Source organism: Canis lupus, chromosome 4 (assembly GCF_003254725.2).
Source record: "Canis lupus dingo isolate Sandy chromosome 4, ASM325472v2, whole genome shotgun sequence".
NCBI classification, from domain to species: domain Eukaryota; kingdom Metazoa; phylum Chordata; class Mammalia; order Carnivora; family Canidae; genus Canis; species Canis lupus.
The window spans coordinates 28,614,727-28,638,813 of record NC_064246.1 but is presented as its reverse complement, the minus strand read 5'-3'; the positions used below and the strand labels follow the sequence as shown (position 1 = coordinate 28,638,813).

Here is a 24,087-nt window from a genome sequence, read left to right as displayed (position 1 = left end):
GGTCCCAGCATCAGGCCTCCAAGGCCACCCACACCCACCTCTGGGACTGGTGTACAGGTGGGCAGATGACTCAGCGGCCCAAGGAGACTCACTCCAGGACTTGTGCTAGAATCACTTCCCCGGGTCCCGAAACCAGGAGCAGGCAAGCCCGGGACGGCCGGAGGCCCTCTGTCCTCTCTCAGGGAGAGCGGGCCTGAAAACGAAACCATCACAAAGGCAAGCGGAGTCCAGAGATGGGGTGAAGCCCTTCTGTCCACCTCCCGCGGGCCCCTGCTCCCTGCCAGGCCTGAAGCCGACGGTCCCTATGGGACCCAGATTTTTAGCCACCTGAGATAATAAAGGGTCTCGTTTCTGCAGCCGATCTCAATGAGTCCCACGCACACAATATTCATTTATTCATTCCAAATATGCTGTGTTTTAGGCACATGTCACCAACACGTAACCTGCACGGGCGAGGCTGCCGTGTACAGCCTTCCAGGTTGCGCACCACACAACTGGAGGGGTTCCCCTTCACATACATGGAAGCACCCTGGGCTTCCACAGTACAGCCGCCTGAGGCCGGGGGGATACAAGACATAAATCAGCCCACAGCCCAGAAGGGTGTGTGGACAACCCACGTTGTCCCCTCTACTCTCTAGAAGGACAACCACCTTCTTGCTCTCCCTATGGAGATCCTTCCCATCCTTCACTGCCCAGCTTCCAAGAAGCATGGCCTGACTGCCTCAGGGGCTACAAAGTGGGGACCACGATGGGAAACAGAGGGAAGGAAAAGTGGCCCAAAGAAGTAGGCATGGCCTGGGAACCTGAAATCGAAGCCGGGCTAAGGTGGCCGATTTTTCTCGGTACTGTCTCACAGTGGGGCTGCGGGGGCAGGAACAGGTTCTGAGCACTCTCATGGGATGGTCTGCAGAGTGCCCCTCCCCCAGACACCCCAGAGTGCCACTTGAGCTAGGGAGGGACAGCTGTGCCCTGGTGTTCCCTGCCGGAGTGACAGGGAGGGCCTCAGTCACCTGCACCGCCAGAACCCGAGAGCCAGGTGGATCCCAGATGCGGTCCCCGTGGTCACCACCCAGACAGGAGCCACCTCCCCGGGGCATCAGGCTGCGTTCTTCTCCCTCCTGGTGGCTCTTCCCAGGGCTGAGGACGGTGGCGGGGCGGGGGGAGGATGACCCCTGGGGGGCAGAGGCGGCACCTCTGGCTTGGTGTGCTCCTCTTGCACGCCCGGGGTTTCAGGGTGGAAGGGTTCCCCAGCCACCACCACCCCCGGCATTCCCCCTGGAACCTGCACCTCCCGTCCGGGCCCTGCAGCCTCTGGGCCCTGGGGCTCGCTCCCCCCTCCATCCAGACACCCAGTGTCCAGTGGGCCCCGCTCCAGAGCCTCGCGGGCTCCCTGCTGTCTTATCTGCACGGAGTCGGATCTTCCCCACCCCCTCCCCCAGTCCAGCCCGGCTTTTTCCAATCCCCCAACCTAGGTAAATAGCGAATAACCCTCATTAACATTTCATAGATGTTGTATTATGCTCTTTTCCGTTGTATAAAACATGATACAAAAGACAGTCTAAAAAGAAACAAAATGCCCTCCTTGTGTGTTATTTACAGCAGACCTCTCCTAATCTAATCATCTCTCCTCCTCTGCCCCCCACCCACCGTCCACCCCCCACCCCCCACCCCCCAGTGCACCGCAACTTTGCAGGCGTTTTATTAAAATGAACACGTTGTTTCTGCAGCCCAGCTCCCTCCCTCGCAGGCCTGGGCATAAATAATTTATCTGAAAGCTGATTTGGTTGGCTACGCTTCCGTAATTGAAGGCCGTCCCCCACAGTTTATTGGCGAGCGTGGGGGCCCAGCCACTCTGCGCCCTGACCCCAGATGGAGCGACTCAAAGGCCCACGGCGGCCCCTTCAAAGCCCGGGGAGGCCTTGCTCACCCATGTTCGCTCCCGCCCGCCTCCCTCTGCAGCGGCCCAGGCCTCGCAGCCCTCACTCTGTCCCGAGGCTGAGATGCCAAGGCCCCTCCCCAGCGAGCACCCTCAGCTGGCTGCAGGCCTGGGGTCCCCCGCCACCCAGGGCCACCACCGGCGAGCCCTGGGGCCCAGGACCGGCTTGGAGCCCCTACTTTAAACACGAGATGAGAGGCTGGAGCCAAGCAACGTAGACCATGAGCTTGTGCCCTGAATCTAAGCGGGCCTGGTACAACCCAGCAGCAATCCCTGTTGGCCCATGTGCCGTCTCCCCCCCCACAAACTGCCAGCACCCTCGCCCCCCCTCCCTTAGGAAGGGCCTTGCTGACCTTGGGAATCTGCACCCCAGCCTCCAGCATCCTGCACGTGAAGGGCCTGTGCTTCCAGCCACAGACCACCCCTCCACTTGCCTGCCCTGCGCCCCATCCCATCTCGCCTTTCTCAAGGAAAACCCCAGCCATCCTCCCCCCACCCCACACCCCTTCGCCTGTGTCTTCCTCTCTCCCCTTGGATCCCCATCAAGTCTAAAGATACACATAGCGTGGCAGTTACAGGTCGGCCTCAGTGGTTCCGATCCTGGCTGTGCCACTAGATTACCACGCGATCTCAGGCAATTACTTACCGTCTGTGTGGCTCAGCGTCCTCATCCGCACGCCGATGAGAGGACACGGGAACGCCTCACGTTGGTGAAGTGAGCTAATGTATACGAGGTTCTTAGAACAGCGTTTGTCCAGTAGAAAGTGTTGCTCAGACGCTTACCATCAACGTCCTGCTAAAAATCAAACCTTGTTACCTGACGTCTCCTTCCAGCCATCATCCCCATCATCCTACTCTCCGTGTATAGCCAAACTCCTACAAAGAGGCGTCTCCGTGCCCTGTCCCCGGCCGCTCTCCCCTCGTTCTGCCTTGAAGCCATTCTATTCTGGCATTCTCGCCCCCACCATGGCTCCACGGCAGTTGTCACGGTCACTGGTAACCGATGCTCACTTTTGAGTCCTGTCCATAAAACCTACACAGTCATCAGACGCAGAGCATCGGCCTCCTGATCAAACATGCCCTCCACTCGGTCAGGGGGGCCGCTCGCTCCGGCTTCTCCTCCCGCTCCTGTCTGGCTTCTGGTTCTCCGACTCTTCTACTGGATCTTGCCTATTCCCGTGGCCTCCAGACGTCCGACGCCACGAGGGCTCGACGCCGTGACTCCTTCCCTGCCTGGGTCAGCACTGTCCAGTGGAAACAGAATGGGAGCCACAGTCACGATTTGAAATTGTACAGGAGCTACATTAAAGAAGTAAAAAGAAACAGGTGCAATTGCTTAAAAGAGTAGATTTCATCTGATTCCATAGACCCCAACTATTGTCAGGGCCCCATGTAAGCAATATGGGAGTTATCGGTGGTGTATTTTGCATTTTTTGTTCTAGGTCTTCAAAATCTAGTCTGTATGTGACCCTGTGGCACATCTCCGTTGGGACCAGCCACATTTTAGGTGCTCAGTAGCCAGACGTGGCCGGCGGTCACCACTCTGAAGAGCACAGCCCATGAGGACCCGCTCCATTCTCATGTCATGAGTGCCATACGTGCTGCCAGGGCTCAGACATTTTTTCACCAATCAAGGCCTCTCCCTCAAACTCCAGGTTCTGGGGTGCAATCGAGTGCCTCAACGACACTTCATATTTAACAGGTCCAAAGGAACTCCTCAGAAGATGCTGGAACCACCCTGATTCCTCTGGTTCTCTCAAAGCGCACAGCCTGTGGGCTCCACGTGGATCCTGTGGGATCTGAGCCCTGGAGTCTTCCTGTCTCCACTACTTTTCCCACGCTCCCACCGCCACTTCCAGGGTCACTTCCAGGGTCACAAGGTCACTTTCAGAGGTCCCACCTGCTTCATCTCCCCACTCCCATTTCTGGCCCTCAGTCCATCCTTCATCCTAAGACAGAGGATCATTTTAGAACAGAAGTCAGATGCTGTGATTCTTCCGCTCAGACCCCCCAGTAGTTCCCCCCAACTCCCAACTCCCTGAGACCTATAGCTAAAGCCCCACCACCACCACCACTTGCCTGGCTCACTCCCCATCCCGTTCCCAGGACATGGACATGCCAGAAGCTTTCCCAAGCCAGGGCCGCCACACCAGTCCTTCCATCTGTCTAGATGGCTTTTCCCCAAACATCTACAGAGTCCTGCCTCGGTTGCTGTTTGAATATCTTCTCCTGCTGTCCTTCCCTGTCACGCTGGATGAAGCTGCAAACCAGGCCCCCACACAATATTCCCTAGTCCCCTTCTCCTCTTGCTTTCCCCTCCTGGCATTTAGCACCAGCTCACATCCTGTGGGCTTTGTTGTCTGTCTTTCTCCCCTATTCAAATAGAAGCCCTGTGGAGGCAAGTCTATTTTGTCACTGCTGGTCGCCTTTGCTCAGAATAGTTACCGGCACATATTTCTTGTTGAATAATAAATGAGTGAATGCTTGACAATAGGAAGGAAGGGTGAGGGGAAGAGGGAGTCGAAGGCCTTCTTACCACTGGAAGTAAGGTCACAGGCTATCTCTGCTCCACACGCAGGGTGCATCTTCCCCCAAATGTCTAGGGCGGTGGGGTCCAATCAGCATCCTCACTGAATCCACCCCCAGGTGTCAATCCCTGCCCTGCCCAGCCCATTCCACTGATGGAGTGATGACAGCTATAACCACCAGCGCCAAGATATATACTGAGAACTGAGCATTTCACATACTTTATCCCATTTGAATCCTTATGATAAATCTCAACCCCTCGTAGCTGGGAAGAGTCTGAACCACCCCCAATCCAGCCAGAGAGAAGGGTCTAGACTCACCTGTGCCCCAAGAGATGAAGCCTTCTGCCCAGCCTCTGTCTTGTTCCTTGCTCTGCAACAACATAGAGAGAGCGATAAATGTTAGTTCCCTTTGCTCCTGCCCAGTCCCACCCCCAAATTCCATCCAGCCTGCCGGGAACCCTGCTCAGTCCTTGCTACTTCATGACCTTCCCTGGAAAGTTGACACTATTCATGGCCTTCTAGTTGCTTTAGGGCATCTGGTTTGTACCCCTCTTTCTTTAGAATCAGGGCTTTGTTTCCAGTCTCTTGATAACATTGGTCACACATGGAGGTGTACCGCTTACATCTCCCTGCAAGGAAGGACTCTTTGTCCCAGGCACTGTCAGCCCTCCCAGGGCTGCCTGGGCCTCAGAGAGCTGCCTCATCCAAGGTCACAGCCTTCTCAGATGACTTGTACCCAGTGTCTGACAGAGGAAAGGGGTAGAAGTTGAGCCCACTCAGGTGACTGAGTTGAGCACGCTCAGATGACTCTGGTGGGCATCTGACCTTAGCGCTCTGTAGCGTCAACCAAAACTGTCAACCTGCATCAACTTCTCCTCTGCTCTGGACAGCCTCCTTCCCTCACTCTCACAGGCATCTGTCATGAGTACACCGTTGTAGCCATCTTGCAGGATAAACCACTTGCATCTCCCACCCCCAACCAGAACCCAACCTGCATCCCTCATTCCCAACCAGACCAACCCACAAATTCTCCTGGACAGAGTGATGAGGCCTTTCTCTCTGACACCAGAGTATAAGCCAGCCAGACCATGCAGGGTATCGGCAGCCAGACCACACAGTTGACTCTTGGCTCCAGCCCCTTCTTCCTACCGGATGCCATATAGGCTGAAGACTTCAGAAGCTATGATCAGTAAAGACTCTTAAAGTCCTCCAGCTTGGTTCCATCATTATTATTTAAAATTCAGGACCCCTGATGCCCAAGGCGCAGGGATACTGGAGGCCCGAAGATAAGAGGTCCCTGTCGTTCTGCTTCAAAAACAAGTGGCCCAAGCCATGGGTAGCTGCTCTCGTCCTCCAGCAGAGATTCTTGCTCCCTCTTACCTTGACAAAAGGCACCACTTGATCCATGACTTTACAGCATGTCCAACCAGTACCTCGAGACCACAGTGAATTTGTGTTTCTAATGAGCACCCTTCCTGCTGGTGGAGAGGCTCATGCTGAGATTGCCAGGAAAAGGGTTATTCTAAGACTAGACCAAATGAGTAATTGCATCTAGAGATCTGTCCAGTCTTCTAGATTTCCTTGGGAGACAAGCACAAGCCATGTAGAGGAAAGAAAGAAAGACAGGAAAAGGTAGACAGGACCTTCCCTGGATGGAGGTGACTTTTGCAGCCCAGCACTCTACAGAGAGGACTTCCACTGAGACCAAAGGACCATCGTCTCAGAGCAATGGGCAGCTGAGCCAGAGAGGGCTTAGTGAACGAGCTCACAGATATCCACTACGCATCTACGCTGGGCCAGGACTGCTCATGGCAGAGCTGTTGGGGAAAGTAGAGATCCAGGCTCGCTGGCAAAGAACAGGGCAGGAGGTCGAGATTCTGGGAAGCCTGGCCAGCTTCAGAGCAGAGTAAGCACAGATGTATAAAACACACAGATGGGGAGAGCTGGGACCAGGTCAGGATGCTGACCAAAGCAGGCTGTTGTCCTTGACAACTCGGGCCCCTGAAGACTCTGCCCAATGACACAAGGTCCCTATCATTCTGCTCCAGGAACAGCTGGTACGAGCCCTGGGCAGGCCAGATACTCTGGGCTTTGGATATGGAATGAGGTGTGACTAAGTCCCCATGAACACTGCATCCTCAGATTTTCATCTTAGAATAGCCTGTTTAGTCTTTGCCTTTCACCCACTCAGCCACTTTTTTTTTTTTTTTTAATGAAAATACCTACTAGTCTACATAGGACCAATTGGCTTGATTCATGGAGCGAAACCCCTCAAGTAAAGACATTACCCCCTCTCTGGAGTCCTAGCAACTAGAAGGGTTTTCTTTCATTTAAAGAAGCATAGCAAGACTTGCATTCACCTGCTTGTTCTGGAGTTCTCCGGGGATGCAGTGTTGGACGGTGGGTACTAGTACATTCTGTGCACAAATGCTGAAATATCACTAGTTCAAACAGCTTAATGATCATTGTACATGTGCCCTGAGCAAGGCTGCATGAATAACTAAAATGTCAAATGTCTTTGTTTTAGCTGCTATTCTATCAACTCTGTGGGTCTCATAAGCATGAGCCACATGCCAATTAGAATCTTGGATGGTCAAGTGTAAATGTCTTTGTTTCATAAAAATGAAAGAGTGAATTATCACTTAAACTCTGTCTAGAAGAAATAATCTTTTAAAACCTCAAGATCCGTGGGTAGGAGGGATGGGTTGTTAGAGAGGATCCTCCCTAAAGATTGCTCCCTTGCACTTGAGTAGAACACATCCAAGGGCATAGTTCCATAGGTATGAACTGGAATTTCCCACTGGAATCAAAATGCCAGGCAGCCCTGAGCATCACTCTATTTGTCAAGGCTGTAGACACACACACATACACACACACACACACACACACACGTCAAGCCTGAAAGAGGGAGGATCTCAAGAGTGATGGTGTCTGCAGGGGTTTCTGAGATAAGATGAGGAGTCTTTACAGCTTCCAAAGGGAGGAACCCCAGCTACATTCTCCCTGCACCAGGGATTGGAGAGGTCAGTGGGCAAGGGCCCAGGGAGACAACTGTTCTCTCAAGACTCTCCCCTGATGAGCTATGCCTCAGCTACAAAAAGCCAACCACAAACCCAGTGTTTCCAACACTTTTTCCATCTCAGAAAATTTCATTCTTTTTAATCAAGATCAACACACACACATATATATAAACATATACATCTATACTTGTATATATACACACACATACATATATGCATGTGTGCATATAAAATATGATTTGAGTTATCAAACTCTCCTTTGTCATTTCAGTGGGGGTGAGAAGGTGTCCAGGGGTGAGCAGAGGGCTGATATGGATCACCGGGGGCATGGTAGGGATGAATCAAAGCTGTTCTACTTTCTCCAAGACTGTGCTTTGTTCCCAGGTACGTGTGTGGACAATGGGGAGGTAGAGGAAGTGTGGGTCCCAAGACATGGGTCCTTCAGGGGACGGAAGTACTCCAGGGGCAGTCTCAATCTTGTGAGTCACTGCCATGAGCTGCCCGTGGGGTCAGACAGCCTGCCTTGTAATCCCACCTCCTCACTCACTAGCTGTGTGTCTGGGTCTCAGTTTCCCCCATCTGTCCATTGAGGAGAGTCATATTTGCCTCATGGAGTGGTTGGGTGAAATCAGCGGGATAAGGACTAGAACGCAACGCAACCAGTGATGACGTGCAGATGAAGCCGGGGATGAGGAGGATACCCCCAGAACACAGTAGGCCAACCAATGACTTAGAATCAAAATCTAGCCTTGGATTCCCAGACCAGGGCTCTTCTTAACATACTGGGGATTTTTGAAGTGAAATCCACAGATAAAGTATCAGCGGTCCCTGAGTGATATCAGAAACTTGCTAAATTTGACGTTTTCATCTCAAAAATTGAAAACCATTAGCGAGACTGTATCGGATTGTGTGTGGGTGATCATGTGATCACCAAATAATGCCTCGGGAATTCAGAGTTTGCATTTACATTCGGGTTTACCATCACGTTTTTGCAAAATGAAGGCCAGAAGACTTCCCGGGCTGCTGTGCAAACACAGGTTTAGCGGTTTAGCAATTGTTCAAACAGAGACAAGTAGAGGGAGGATTGAGTCATCAAACACTTCAGGGGACACTGGCAGGCCACGGCTCTGTGCCGAAGCGGACAGGACTGAAGTCACCACTTTCCAAGCAGGTGCTGGAGGGAATACCGTCGTGGTGGCAACAACTTGCTTGACAGCACTACCAGCGAGGGTGTGCGACCGGAAATTGTCCTGTGAGGTGGGATGTATTTTTTAGACTTTTTAAGTTATTACACTTGGGCGCTCTAAAAACTGACCGGCCCATCAAAATCTTAGGTTTGTGTTTACAGATTTGTCCATTTTAACACATGAAAAATAACAATATGGGTAAAATTCTTATATTCTTATATTCAAATATTAATAATATTGACAATAACTCTAATGATGGCCTGGCATGTCCAAACATCAAAACAATCTAGTTGATAAGAAGCAGGACTTAAAATGGGAATACATCCTCTTATTATTAAACCCAACATTGCTTATTTTACTTTCAGCAAAACATCATCTGTCACATTAAATTAATGCCATTAATTTGAATTTTAATGGTTTTGCAGTTTTGTTTGCATTTAATGTGTAATTGTGTTTTGGTTTTATAGCGGTGCAAGAGCTAGAAGCATAAGGAATTTATACTTACTTTTATGTTTGTATATATTTAAGTAACAATATGATCAAAATAATTTTAGTCAACACCGGGGGTCTGCAATAATTTTTTCCCCTTTAAAATGCATGTATTAGTCAATTTTAAGAATCACTGAGGCTGCGCAATAGCTCACTGCTAAATGCACAAGGGTACTTTAATTTAAAAAGTCCTGAGTGAGGTTGGATTTGGCCCAAAGCATTGTGGGATGGGCATGTGAGCCAAAACTGCTCCCTAGGAGTCGGGAGCTGAACTTTGCAAAGTGCTAAGCCAGTTAGTGACCATCCCAGATGGCTAAAGGATCCTAATGGACTACCGATATCTTTGCAGTCCCTTTCTGCTATTCCTTTGCTAAACGGTTTCGAGCAATTCACGCTCATTCAGTGATAAGCCACTGAGCTCCCAGGGGTTCGTAACCAGAATCATATATGACAAACTTTGCATTCATGCACTTTGCGGGAAGAGAAGGCCCACAGTCAGGTGCATATTGTCATCATTCCCCCCAGGCAATGGCTGGGGGTCCCTGTGCCTGACTCCTCGGCAGGTACTTGCTCATTAACCTTCCGTCTGTACTTGAGAGCTGAAGAGGTAGGGGCCTGGGAGGGCTGGGTCACTTACTTAACACCTACAGCTGAGTAAGTGGCTGAGCAGGGCCTCGAACTTGTGTCCACAGGGCCCTGGAGCCTGGACTGATAGCCACTCCACCCAGCCACCTCCTCCTCTCCCAGAGGCAGCAGGTTCTCAGGCAGTTGCTAATCCCCTACAGATAGGACTGTTCTCCTATGTAGCAGGATGGGAATGGGAGTCCTTTAGCTGAAACCCCAAAGCCAAGGGCAGCAGGTGACAAATCCCCCCACAATCCAAATGAGGGGTGCTAGAGTCCCTACCTGAGGTGTGTTGTGAACTGTGTGTTCTTTCTTCTCACTCTTCAGCCCACATTTAAAGCAAACCAAGGGAGCGGGTGTCAGGGTATGAGGGGACTTCCCCACTCATAAAGTGCTGGGACCCCACTGCTCTCTGCACCTCCACAAGCTACTGTACCTCCGCAAGCTACAGGGGCTCCAGAGAAATGAGGGTGGCTGCAGAGAAGGGGCACCTATGCCTCATTTCCCAGATGGAGGCTCACTGAGCTGCAGAAACCCCAAACCCACGTCTAGGCACAGCTATTTCTGTTTATCACACGATTCCCCCCACACCGTTCCCAGAGTTAGAGAGGACGGCATCTCCAAGAGATTGTCCCACTCGGAGACCTCAGGCTGAGAGGTTAACCAGAGGAAGGGGAGGCCAAGGGCAGCCGCAGGACCTACAGGCAAACGGGAGCTTCTCCAAGGCCAAGAGGAGGCCAGAGAGGGTAACCAGGTTCTAGGGCCGTGCTGGGGACCCAGCCCAGACATGACAGAGGACCACTGAGGTAACACCTATACCCCACAAAATACCCAGCACTGGCACACCTGCCCACACAGAGGCAAAATAAATAAATTCAGCCAGCACTGTGCATTTGAAAAAGATCGGGCCCCCTTTCTTCCATCCTCCATCATTTTTCGGGGCCCCTGAAGAAACCAAGGGCAGACAGGAGGATGTACTGGTTTCCTAGGGCTGCTGTGACAAAAATCCCACAAACTGGGTGGCTTGTAGACAGAAGTTTCTTTTATTTATTTATTTTTTTTAGATTTTTTTTTAATTTATTCATGAGAGAGAGAGAGCAGAGCAGAGACACAGGCAGAGGGAGAAGCAGGCTCCATGCAGGGAGCCCAATGTGGGACTCGATCCTGGGACTCCAGGATTATGTCCTAGACCAAAGGCAGATGCTAAACCACTGAGCCTCCCAGGCATCCCCAAGAAGTTTCTTGTCATCTACTTCTGGACACTAGAAGTCCAAGACCGGGGTGTCAGTGAGGACACCTCTCTTTAACAGCTCTGGGGGAGGATCCTTGCCTTGCTCTTCCAGCTTCTGGTGATGGCCGGTGGTCCTCGGCCTTCTTCGGCTGATGGATGGGTCACTCCAGTCACATGGCCATTTTCTCCTGTGTGTCTCCCCTCTGCATGTCCAAATTTCCCCTTTACATAAGAACACTAGTCCTACTGGATTGGGGCCCACCCTGAGGACTGCATTCTAACTCAATTAATTCTATAAAGACTATTTTCAAATAAGGTGACACGCTGACGAAGCAGGTGTTACGACTTCAACTTCTCTTTTTTCAGAGACACAACTCAACCCATAACAGAGGACAACACATCCCCAGGCCACCGCAGGCCTCCACGCACCAACGTGGAGGTCCACACGGCAGGGAGGGAGACACTCTAAACCAATGCAGAGGACAGGCTGTGCATGGGCCTTTTTAAAATCTGAGAATAAAATTTGTTCTGTGCATGAAAATGGTTGAGAAGCTCTTGTAGGTGCCTGCGATGTCATCAAGGGGAGGGGAAGGAGATCCAGCCGGGCATGATTGAAAGCATCGAAGGGAGAAAAATAAAGCCATTTCCTGTTCGTACCCCATCGAGTTCAGCCCATTCAATATATGGTTATATATACAAGAGGCAGCTAGGGACCGAGGCAGCACAATATAACATCAAGTGAATTAAATCAACTGTGGAGGAGGAAAAAAATAAAAAGGCAGAGAGAAAATGCTAAGAGAGTCAGGGAGGAAAGACTCGGCATGTGCCCCCCTGGGGCTGGGCCTTCAAGGATGGGGTGGGCTCTGCACAGTGAGCAGAAGGGTGAGGGCAGGACCTGGGTGAGCAGAGCTGACCCTGTGCCAAAGCTGCAGACAGCCTGGATCCCGTCCCAGGAAGGTCTACGACCCTCTTAAAGAACTTTTATGTCCCCCATCCTGGGCAGCGGATGCAGATTTTATGTGTGTCTGCAGGAGGCTAAAACTGTCTTCAAACACAAAATTATAATGATCAGATGTCTGTCTCGGGGATGCGAGTGTTTCCTCAAGCCGAGAGAGCCCTGCAGACAGTGCCAGAAGTGGATTATAAATAACCCACTACCACGTCTCTCCTTCCCCCTGGCGAGGCTCCTGGCCCCCAGTCTCTTTCTCCCAGTTGGCGAGATCCCAGATGGGTTTTAACGAACAGTTTTGCTTTCTCAGCTGCATGCACCCGGGTTTTTCTGGATCAAAACATGGGCTTCTTCTTCTTCTCTCCTGCCTTGTGAGCCGAGTGGAGAGGCTCTTTGGGGTCTTAGAACATCGGAGAGAATAGGAAGATGCCACTGGCCCACCAGAAAGGAGGACCGAGAGGGAAGTACCCACTACAAAGAGGAGGCCCAGAGCCTGACGGTTTGCAGAGAGCTTCTGGGCTGGGTGTTCGCCTTCATTTCTGAATTCAGGGCCACAGGAGGTCAGGGGGCAAAATGTCTCTAAGAGGAGGCCCCGAGGCTAAGCCCATGCACTCGGCCATGATCACATGCTGCACCCTGATGGGTGGGACGTCCCTTTCAAGTCTGCTGGGCAGCTTCAGCAGCACTGGGTGGGTGCATGCCCAACCCCCTCACCTTATATGCCCCCCGCCCCCAGCGCCGGCTCCAGCTCTCCTGCAAGACCCTCCTCTCACCAGCGTCCCTACCTCCAAATCCTCTTCTGCCCTCCCTCTTAGACCAGGACTCCCAGAGCCTTCCCAGAAGCCGCCTCCCTCGGCCCAAGAGCCCATCTCCCTAAACACCTCCGGTCCTTTGACCTGTTCATCCTTCCCAGGCATCCTTTCCATCTAATGTCAGAGCCTCGTTTCCCAGAAGGGGTGCTGCTGAGGATAAGCAATGCCTCCCATTCTGCAGAGCGAAGGGGACCCTTAGGTGTAAATGCAGCAGGGAGTCCCTGGGTGCCTCAGCCCCCGCAGGGGAGCAGCCAAGTTCCCAAGGCTCCTGCATAACGGAGCAAGCTTCACCTGATCTGCGTCAGTATTTCCCAGGCTCTGTGATGGGGGAATCTTTGGTCCCCATAACAGTCCCCAGGCATGGAGTGTCACGGACCCCACTTTTGGAAGAGCCCCAGGAGGGTGTGTGGTGACACACAGCACCCCTGGCAGGTTTGTGGGGTGGGGGTGGGGGGTGAGCCGGGACTGTGTCTTACCTGCCTCTTCCCCGACACCATGCCCTGCACATCCTAAGTGGCAGCCGTAATCAGGCAATCCTGTGCCCACCCGACCCACCCTGGGGCAGTGAACAGACTCGGGGGGTGATGTCAGGTGGGGTCCTGAGGCAGAAAGAAGGCACGGGCTCACCCTCTGCCCTTTAAGCCCCCTCCCCACTATCCCACCCAGTGTCCCCTCCCTTCTCCACAACCAGAGGGCCACTGAATTCTCCAGAAGGCGGCCAATGTTTAATAACCACACAAAAGCTCACAGACAGCGAGGTGCGGTGGAAAACCGTGGGGACACACAGACCGGAGCCGGCTTTCTCCCTTTCAGTGGCTGATCTTGAGCCAATTCCTCTACCACTGCGAAGCTCAGTTTCCTCATCTGTACAAGAACCATTGTCAGGCCGGCTGCTCCAGGCCGCCATGAACCTTCCCTGAGATGCCTCTAAGTGGACACAAGTCCCAACTCCCAAGTCCCACACAGCAGCCGGGGAGGGTCTACAGCAGGCTGTGATTCTGGATCCTGCCTGGAAACAGATTTCCTTTTGCTGACCCATGGGGTGTGCATTTGTGGGGAGTCTCGCTGAAATGAGAGACCTTAGGGTTTCAGTTAAACTAGTAGCAGATTTGAGGGCACAAGAGCCGATGTAGTGCTCTCCGGAAGGGTCCTGGTGACTTTCTGGGGAGCTCCTTCTGTGTGCAGGGCCTGCCGGAATAGAACAGATCGGAGTTTCCCTGGGAGCATGTCTGAGCCCTCCCTCCCCGAGGGGCCCTGTGGGGGGCATGGCCTGGGATGAGCAGAGAGCACCCGGTTGCGGGGCTTGGTCTCCAGGGGCCTGGCATGGACCGTCCCTCAAGCTCTGGCCTCTGTCCCCATACAGTTTTCTCTAAGTACCTCCTTTCTCACCCAGGCCCTAGAGCTCAGTCTAACTGCCTTGGGGGAGGAGATAAAGCTGTGGGAAACTGAGAAGCTAGGCACCTCTTTCCTGCGTGGCACCCCAAGGAGCCATCTCTATCTGGAAACAAGGAGGCCCAAGGGTCTCTGATGAAGGATACGGAGGATGCGCCATGAGTTAGAGCATGTGCCCCCGTGGTGGGGTCTCCTTGGGCACGGGGACAGGAGGGGATCAGAGGGAGGGCCATCAAGGGAGTTGTCCATAGGCCCCAAGAAGATGAACCCTACACGAGACGCCCAAATTCCTGAGATGGGGAAGAGAAAATCCTGGGCTCCATGGCTGGGGAGGAGGCGGGGTTCTAGAGAATAAGTGTCTACAGGGTATTTCTAGGCCGTGGAGACTCAGGCAGCTTCACGGTGTTTTCATGCCCCAGAGGGTGGCACGAGCCACAGGATTGGTTCTATGGGGTCCAGGGCCCGTGAGGAGGGAGCAGAGGACGCTGCCCACCAAAGGGGGCCTGCCAACCGGGCAGCAGCATCTCAGCCCCACGCTGCCCGAAGGGCACGTCCCAGCAGCCAGGGGTCCCACCCATCCACACCCGCATGAGCTCGCAGGTCCACCGCGCGTCCCCTCGTTGCGGTGGGAATCAGAAACAGAAAGCGAATTGTCACGGGAAATTTGAGGAAATTCCATTTCTTGCACGCCTGAGCTTTTGACTGACGTTCCCAGCCACTGAACCTAGTGAAGGCTCAGGACCGTCCTACCGTGACCACCGAAGACACCGGATCCAGAAGGGGATCTGCGAGGCACCAGCCAGGAGCACACAGCACTCTCCCCCACATCTTCTCGCTCCGAGGGGCCTGCAGAGGAGCAGCAGCCTGTGTCCCCAGGGCCTGGCGCTGGAGCCTCACTCCACTCTCTGACCCCCTGAGACCCGGGGCTTTGTCCCCAAGGGGTCACAGGGCCCCGATATTGTGGACTAGACGAGGCGCTCTGTAGGGTAAAATCCTCCGTGCCGTGTCTGGTACAGATTAAGTGAGCCCTTGGTTAGTGGTGGCTGCTGTCCTCATCATGGTCACAGAGACTACACCTTCCGCCTCTGCCCTCTCCTTGGCCTATCTGCCCCTTTTCCCTCCCCGTCCTGCCAAAAGGGCCAAGGGAGGGAGAGGGGATCCTGAGTGGGTTGCGGGGGAATTCCAGCCGGCCCATTCGGGGACAGAGCTGTCCCTCGCTGTCACCATTGGAGGACGCCAAACCTGGAAGGACCCCCCACCAGACCAAAAGGCCCTGGCACCCTCGGTCCCCAGATGGGAAGGCAGCCCAGAGGAGGTGGGGCAAAAGCCGGGCCCAGGCTGAAAGCCAGACCCGCTGGCCCAGGCCACTGCCTTCCCACCAGGCCGGATCCGTGAGGGAGGAGGAGGAGGAGGAAGAGGTAACGGACTGCTGACTCCTCACGTCTAATAATGGTATCACTCACTTCCTTGGATCCAGTCCCAGAGGGGTGGTCCTGGAAAGTCGGGAGGCGGCAAAGCAGCCGGATAATCCCCCTGCGTGCTCTCTGGAGAACAGCAGCGAGCTAATGGACTCACCTCTGCTTCCTTCCCCAGGCCGAGACCCCGCAGCTGCCAGCAGAACCTGGAGGTCACAGGAGGCCCCTGGCAGGCGGGCAAGGGGGAGGGACACTGTCCCCGCCTCACCCAGAGGGCCCGTCCTGGCAATCCAGGCCAGGGGGGATGTCACCTGCCTGCGTTAACATTGGGGCCTGTACTGGGCTCAGGGGAAGGACCGGGAACCCTATCAGAAGATACTCAGGCAGGAGCCCCTTCCTTTCTGTAGATGGCTACCCCCCCCCCATCTTCTTTCTTCTCGTCCCCTTCCGTCCCGTCCGTGCACAGGTCCTAACCATCTGAGTGACTCGCTGCCCCTGCAGCCAGCTGCACACTCAGGGCCTCCGCAGCCCGCGTGGCCTTCCTCTCCACTCATCCTCTCCCACCTCTGGCGGTGGCCAGAAATCTGACATCCAAGTGACGCCCCCCGAATAATCACAGTCCCTCTCGGGGACCCTGGCCATCCCGCTTCATGCTGGCAGAGGAGCCCAGGCTGGCCTGCTCGCAGCCCGAGGGGGTCGCCTTGTCTCCGCCCCACCCCCCAGCCCTCCGCTTCACTGCCCCCCCCTCCAACAGGTGGTGCCGGTTTGGCTTTAGCCTCGGCCTCCTCCTCGCAGGGCCTGCCACCTGTCGTGGGCCCTGCTCAGGCTACTGGGAACTCGGTAGGACAGGAGAGGTGGAATGCAACCGCAGGGCAGCCGGGAATTGCCCTACAGGCGACGGGGCGACCCCCAAGTGCCAGTGCCAGCCAACGGTGGCAAAGGCAGAGCCATACAACGGAGCATGGGAGCCACAAGCAGGAGAGAAGCCCGACTGTTGGGCGTTCTGTTGAGAGAGAGAAGCTGGCCACACGGGCACCCAGGTCTCCGGGATGTGGGGCGCAGCCCGTTTCCTGACTGCAGTGCCAGCTATACAGGTGTATTCACTCTCGGGGAGACTCCATCACGTTGGACCCTTACGACCCGAGCCCTGCTCCGTAAGCATATTACACTTCGATAAAAAGTTTGCAGAAAAGGCCGTGAACCTGCAGCTCTGGGCCTTCTGACCCAACAGATTCCCCACTTTGGGCAGCCTCCGTCGAGGTCCGATCTTTGGGCACACTTCGGAAGTGGGGGTGCCTAGAGACCCTCGGGCCCGCTCTGTGCCGGCCCCTGGCACTGCCCCCCGCTGGGCCCTGCTTAGCAGCCGGTTCGTCCCAAGCTGGGGCCTGGCTTAGATCACCAGCTGGCGCACCTCAGAGGCAGGACACATCCCGGTCACCGGGGACGCGGGTCACTGCAACTCAGCTCCTCTCTAGCCAGCAACCCGATGAACCACGGTCATCACCCAGGATCCTGTGTCCCCTCTAGGACAAAACAGGACCTGGCCAAACCCTTCTCAGTGGAAATTGAGACCCAAGGATGGGGAAGGAGCTTGCCCAAGGCCATTGTAGAGCTGTCCTGTGGGCATGCCCTGGGTCCCCCCCCACAGCTGTCCTCAACGGCGAGGACTGGGTCTCGCACCCCAGCTGCCCCCACCACGCCCTTCAGCGATCGGCAGCCGGGTTGTCCGGAGGCTTCTTTCTTGTAAAAGAACCTTAGAGGCTTAAAGCAAAGACCTCCATCTTCAGTGAGTGGATTTGGGGCATGCTGGACCTCTTGGTGGGGAGGGGGTGTTTCTGGGGCCTCCTGCCGGTCACAGCAGGCTGAGGCCGGCAGCCTTCGATCCACCCCCCCCCCCCCCCCCCCGCAAAGGTAGGCACAGACATCAGCCCCAAACTGCGATCTGCAGGCTTCGGCACTGAGGGCCGCTGCCAACAGGAAGAAAGGGCCGGTCCCTTCCCTGTGCCCCCTGTGGCCTCTGGAGACCACACCTTTGCAGCCACTGCCCCCCGGGCCACCCGGCCGTCCCTGGGGGACAAACGCAGCCTGATGAGAGGGGGCAAGGGGAAGCAAAGGGAGACAGCAGGCTTGTGGCCTTTCCAGAGCGAGTGAGGCCTGTGCCGTCTCCCCTTTGCTGCTCTTCCTCACTTTGCTCCTTCATTCCCACTCGCCCCTTCTGTGCCCCGGCCCTCAGGCCTCGGGCCTCACTCCTCCCTCGCTGCTCCATTACTCTCTCACCCCTTCCCTCGCTCAGCACCCACCCCGCCCGCCCGGCATTCACCCCTCTGCTCCTTGGCTGCCTCTCCCGCATTCTCCCCTTCCTTTCTTCCCTCAATCATCCCATTGACTGTCTCTTCCCGCCCCACCCCTGCACATCCCTCACAGGCCACGGCAGGTGTTAATGCTGTTCCGCTGTTCCAATACTCCAGGCCCCCCTCCTTCTAGACGGGAGGTGACTTTCCCTTGCTAGAGACCCCCGTGGTAGAGGACGGGCCTTGGCCCTCAGCTTCCAGGGGAGCCGGTGTGCATCTCTCCCGAACTAGGGCCTTTTGCAGCCAGTGCGAGCCCCCCACCCCCAGGCCCAGTGTTAACTGGGTCCCAGCCACCAGCAGCATTCGGACAGAGAGCCTGGGTTCAGAGTGAGGAGCGCACAGAGGCCAGCCCCCAGCCACCCCAGCAGCCCTGCAGGGGCCCCAGCCATAGCCCCTTCCAGAGAGTCTGCTGGGAGCAGAGCTACTGGCAGGTGCCACGTTCCCGGGAGGCTGCACTTGCTTCCCTCGGGCTCTCGCCACATGTGACTCCTACTTGTGAGAAGGGGGGAAGAACTGGGCCAGATGGAGGATTCCACTAATGGGCAATGTTGGGTTAGGGGCTCTCCAGCAGCCTGGTCCGGACCTTCTCAGAAGAGCACTGTGGTCGAGTTCTCCCCCCCCACACCCCCCACAGCCCCATTCTTCCCTCCTTCTGTCCTGCCTCGGGTCTCAGACCTGCCCTGAGCTTGACGGGGTCTCCCTGCCTGCCCTGCCCTCTGTCTTTATCTTCCACAGGCACTTCCCCTAATAAAGGCATATAGGATCCCGTCCTGAAGCCGGCTTCACACTGACAGCCCAACTCACAAAGGACTCACGCGTGTGCAAGCATGACCTTTTCATCGTTTGCGTGTGCACTGCTGTGGCATGCCCTAGCCTTTTCACTCGTTCCTTGTCTCATCTGGCCACTCAGTCTAGACCCAGTGACAGGCCACTTCCCCACCTGTCTGTCCATCCATTGACTCCATGGTGACATCCGCGCACACCCGTCACATGTGCAGCGTGGGCTCTTGGTGTGCGGGCACCCTGGGTCGCCCAGGCTCCTGATCGCTGTGAACCCCCCATCTACCCCTCTCTCAGCCCTTCCTAACGTCTACGGGACCCTGTCAAAGTGGACCTGGTGCTTGACTCCACTGAACGGAGTACAAGACCCCAATCCTCCCAGACAAAAGCCACCCAGGTGAAAACTTAAACAATGTCAGTCCCGTGCCAGGCAGCAAAGGGGCCTCACCTCATGTTGGAGACGGAGCAAACAGATGTTGGTGTAGACAGCCGAGCCGAGATTTGGAAATGAGTCACAGCAGGGATTCCTGCCATTAAATCAGCCCTTCATTCCCCAGCCCCTTACTCCATCTAAGGAATGGGCTCATCGGCGGCCCCTTCACACGCATCTGGGACTTCATGTCCTTTCTCATTAGCTTGTGAGGTGTGTTTTTAGAGATGAGTGTTTATGGGATGAACCACCTTCCTAAGGCCCCTGGGACCTGGATTTCTCTTTTTCTGCCACTCTCTCTGGAGGTATGAACTGGGGTCAAACAAAAGCTCAGTTAGAAGAATGACTCCTGACTCTCCTTGTCCTGTTCTACCCTCCACGTGGCCCTCAAAGGGTTACCCTAAAAGAGTTTCATATCCCATGAAGAACCTCAATAGCGCCCATGATCTTAAGGAGAAAGCTGAACTGCTTAGCGTGATGCCCATGGCCCTCCTGCCTGCCCTCCCCGCACCTCACCAACACACACACTACGCACAGCAGGTGCCTGGGCTGCCTCCCCTTGCCGACGGGAGCTGGACTTGGTGGGCGCTCTTTCGACTTTGCTCCTTCTCTCCCCTCCACCTGGGAGCACTTTCCTGCGACTTCTCCACCTGACGCAGCCCATGATGTGCCTAAGGACACCACCTGAGGTGAGCTTCTCCGTGATCCCTCAATCAGCTGCCCTGAAGTGAGCACATGGGTCTGGTTCCCATTGGGTGTGATCGGCGCTGGAACACCCAATCCCTTGCTTGCCTGCCTGGTTCCCCCCTGGGTGTCCGTGCTGAGATGGAGCTTTGGATGGGTTATCAGCCTGGCTCGGCACTGCATCACAGTGGGCAAGCTACCCTACTTTCTTTGAGTCTCTGTTTTTCCATCCATAGGGTGAAAATAACACTAACCGTCTCACGCAGTGGTCGTGAGAACTGAGAAAGACAAACCGCGCACAATCCTAGGGTGTGCCGATGTTTAAGTATGCATATCCATTCACAGTCAGAGGGAACCGTCTGGAAGAATAGATGCCATCGTGCTAACGGTGCTTGTCTCTGGGCGCGTGAGATTTATGGGCATCATTTCTGCTTTTGTTTTCCTTGGCTGAGGTTTCTGTATATATTTTTTAAATAATAAGCATGAACTGCTTTCATAATGAGAAAAAAATAAAACAAATATATTTCTGGGAGAAAAAAAAAAACTGAGTAAGTGATGTGCCTGGCTTGCAGCAGCTTACCTGCCTCTGAGAGGCTGGTGGACTCGTTTTCACATCTTGGTACATCCTCAGCACCTCCCCCTGGGGCTGGTACCTAGTGGGCACCAGTGAACTCATCTGGTCCAACTTCCTTATTCAGGACATGGGGAGCCTGAAGTCCAGAGAAGGAAGAGACTCTCCCAAAGCCTACAGGTGAAGAGTCTCAGAAGAGAGGCTGAACCCAGACCTCAAGCTCTCCAGCCCAGGCTCTTCTCCTGCTGGTCAAGACCAGGTGGAAAGTGGTGATTGAGAGGAGCCCATCAACCCCCTTCCTCCTGTACCACCAGCTCTCTGGGTTGGCCCATCAGGCCTCATCCTGGCCCAGGTGGCTTGTTTCTAGCTCTAGAGTGATTGCAACACATGTCCCTGAATGTGACATTTAGGATTAAAATCATCAGACCCACCAAGATGCAGGAGCACATCCAAAGGGACAAAATCTCTACGACAGACTAACACTTGTGTCTTAGGATTAGAGACCCCAGAGGAAGTAAGGCCAGCACAGCAGAGGGCAAAACAACTCATAAACCAATTCATAAACCCACCCTGCCTTCTCCTGCCCTGCCCCTTGCTCCATCTCCTCCTCGTGTTGGGATTAATCTCAGGAGCAGCCATTTAAAATAAAGTACATATATTCAAAGTTCACATGGATATCCATACTCGAAAGTAAGTTTTAATCTTCAAGGGCAGCAGAATAGCTCTCCAGTGACATTGAAACAGAGGTGGCGGAGGGCTCGCACCCTGAGTCACTCGACCTCTTTTCCTGACAGAATCCTAATAAAACAGCAAGGATTTCCAGCATTCAGGAGGCTTTGTGACCCGCTTGGATCCTCTACATTACCAATCCTAAGGAAATGGAGCCATTTTCATATCAAAAGACCCACACGCCCACCCCATGTCTATCCCATACATTTGAAGATGCCTGGGATGGGGTGGAGAGCACTGGAGCAGGTGGGGAGGGTCTCTCTGACATCTGAGGCTTGTTGGCGGACAGGAATCCTACACGCCTGGATATTGCGTATTCATAATCAATCCCCAATAACTTCAGAATTCTAATGCTGCACATCTTGAATATAGTTTGACCAAGCCCTGGCATCTAAAGAAAAGGAACAGTGCCAGAATCCACCCTATGGCACCAGTGCCTTTTATATTCCTTCCAGCAGCTTCCACCTGCCCAGAGCCCAGCGCTGGAGAGCATCCCAACTCATGGCCCTACAGACAGAACTGGGAGCTGGGAAGGTTCCCTATCTGAGAGCAGGTGTCTCTCAAGCAGGGAAAGTTCTACAAGAAAGAGAGAGAGAGTGAAAGAAGGAAGACAGCTGCAAGGAAAAACATGAACTCACGAGAGAAGATCTAAGGGCTAAGTTATGCCCCCACAATTCATCTGTCCAGGTCCTAATCCCCAGTACCACAGAATGGGACTGTGCTTAACAGAAGGTCTTAAAGAGGTAACTAAACTGAACAAAGTTAAAATACGGGCAATAAGGTGAGCCCTAATCCAGTACAACTTTATAGGAAGAGATTAGGACCCAGACATGCACAGAGGGAAGGCCATGTAAAGGCACAGGGAGGAGTGGCATTTGTCACAGCAGCCCCAGCAAACGGATACGAGGTCTGCCATCCGCTGACACTGCCCCACAAATGCATCATGACTTCATCATAACTCGGGTAGGCATTTTTTTCCTTTCGTGGGCCTCTTCCTCCATAAATATATATATATATAATTAATATTAATATACTTAATTTGTATACCATCATTTTACAACTGCATTGGTATGAAGATGAACATATTAATCCAATATATTGAAGGATTTTCTTCAATCCCAAAGTTTATTTTTCTCTTGTATTTTAAAAGAAATTAAAACATTTTTCAGGGCACCAGAGAGTACCACAGGCTCCAGGCTCCGTGCCCACTGTGCTAGTCAGAGCAGCTGGGCACCTGGACACACCCATTGCTGAATCCGAACCACCAGACAGGCTGAGACCCAGCTCAGTGACAAGAAGCTGAGTGAGCTCTTGTGTGGAGGTGCCCAGCCCGGGGTGAGTGGCCATTTGTCGGCCTCTAAACCTCCGCTGAGTGAATCAAATCCACCCACTTCCAAGGCCGAGTTCCCAGCCTGCCTACTGGGTCCTCGCCAGTGACCTGAGTTTGAGAAGCACGCTTTGTGTGGCTCCTGGCCGCATCTCTGACTGTTTCAAAGGGCTTTTCTCCTGGGTCACGGCAGGCAAAGCCAACGGGGAGAACAAACCACTGCCTCTGCAGGCTGTCTCCTCCACTCCCCTGACCTGACCTCAGCCCCTCCCGCTCTGCTCTGGCTCTCCCACAAATCTCTAGGGAGGCCCCCGTCCTCTCTTCTGCAAAATGCACGGCTGGACAACATCAGTGGTTCTAGACATTTTTTTCCTGCCACAAAGCCTTTTCTTCCAATGAATTTCTACGTGGAAACCCAGTGGATAAAAAATAAATAGAGAGCTGTCCTAGCTGAATCAGGGGCATACTCCCTAAGAGGATTCTTCAGAGCCCCAGGGGTCCAAGGAACACTTTTTGAAACCCCCTGGGCTGGATAATCTCTTAGCCCCAGAGCGGGAAGGGAATGGCCTAGGTGCCATCGCTAGCGGTCAGCAGAGCCCTCCTAATCTTGGGCTGGGGAGACCAAGGCTGGGGAACAGGTGGGAACAGGACAGAGCAAGTTGATAGGAGCAGTGCCCCAGAGGAGTGACCAGGGGAGAACTAGGGTGACAGTGGGACCTTGCCCTGGGAAGTACAGAAGGTCTGACCCTCTACACAGCAGCCACGTACTCGGGATCACGGGCACAGAGATTGTGGGCCAGAGGTCATGGGCACAGAGGTCATAGGCACGGTAGTCATGGACAGAGAAGTCATCAATACATGAATACTGCGATCGTGGGCACGGGGATCATGGACACAGAGGTCATGAACACAGCAGTCATGCACAGAGCAGTCATGGGCACCGCGATGACGGTCGCTGCAGTGGGGGGCACAGGGGTCATAGGACCGCGGTCATGGCCACAGTGGTCTTGCCGACAGTGGTCACGGACACAGCACTCACGCACACAGCAATCGTGCACAGCCCACAGGAGCATTTCTGCTGAATCCATTAGCAGACTGGCGGCAAGTCCCCACCCCTCCTTGGGAGCTTTCTAGCAAGCTAATCCCCGCATAGCTGAGACATTAAATCATTGCTTCTTCTGCCTGTGGGCTGCCCAGGTACATCTGGCTTCATTTAGTCTCCCCCACTGAACAGAAACACATGTGGACCTTGGCGTGCCTCTGAGGTGGGAGTCCGTGTGTAAGGGCTTCTGGGGCGGGTGGGGCTGGGCAGCTATAAGGAAGGATCTAAGGCATCTCTTTCAAAAGTGTGGGTTTTGGCACAGGAGTGTCTTGTGAGATGTTAATTAGGTTCTATGGAAAAAAGGTTTCCTTGGTCAAGTAACTTTGGCAAACTCTGCAGTGAACAAAAGCAAGCAGAGAATTGTGGGGTTTCTCAAACGCTTTGATAGGTGACCTTAAGTGAAGGAGAGAAAGCACAGAGCTTCCCAAGCATCGGTGCCAGAGTGTCGTTGGGAAGGACACTTCGGGCTGCAGGTGTGCAGGAAATCCGTTTCTAAACAGGTGAAACTCTGCAGGAAGGCCTGAGCTCAC

The 24,087-nt window shown here is 54.1% G+C and overlaps 1 long non-coding RNA gene across 1 annotated transcript in view; it reads right to left on the bottom strand.

Annotated features, from left to right (window-relative positions):
- LOC112651263 (uncharacterized) overlaps window positions 1-24,087 on the bottom strand; it is a 261,862-nt gene that overhangs the window by 71,378 nt on the left and 166,397 nt on the right. Inside the window, exons 6-7 of the long non-coding RNA XR_004815063.1 lie at window positions 4,783-4,834; window positions 2,583-3,180 (exon numbers count right to left, since the gene is read on the bottom strand). This is a non-coding gene — a long non-coding RNA (uncharacterized LOC112651263). The remainder of the gene's footprint in view (window positions 1-2,582; window positions 3,181-4,782; window positions 4,835-24,087) is intronic.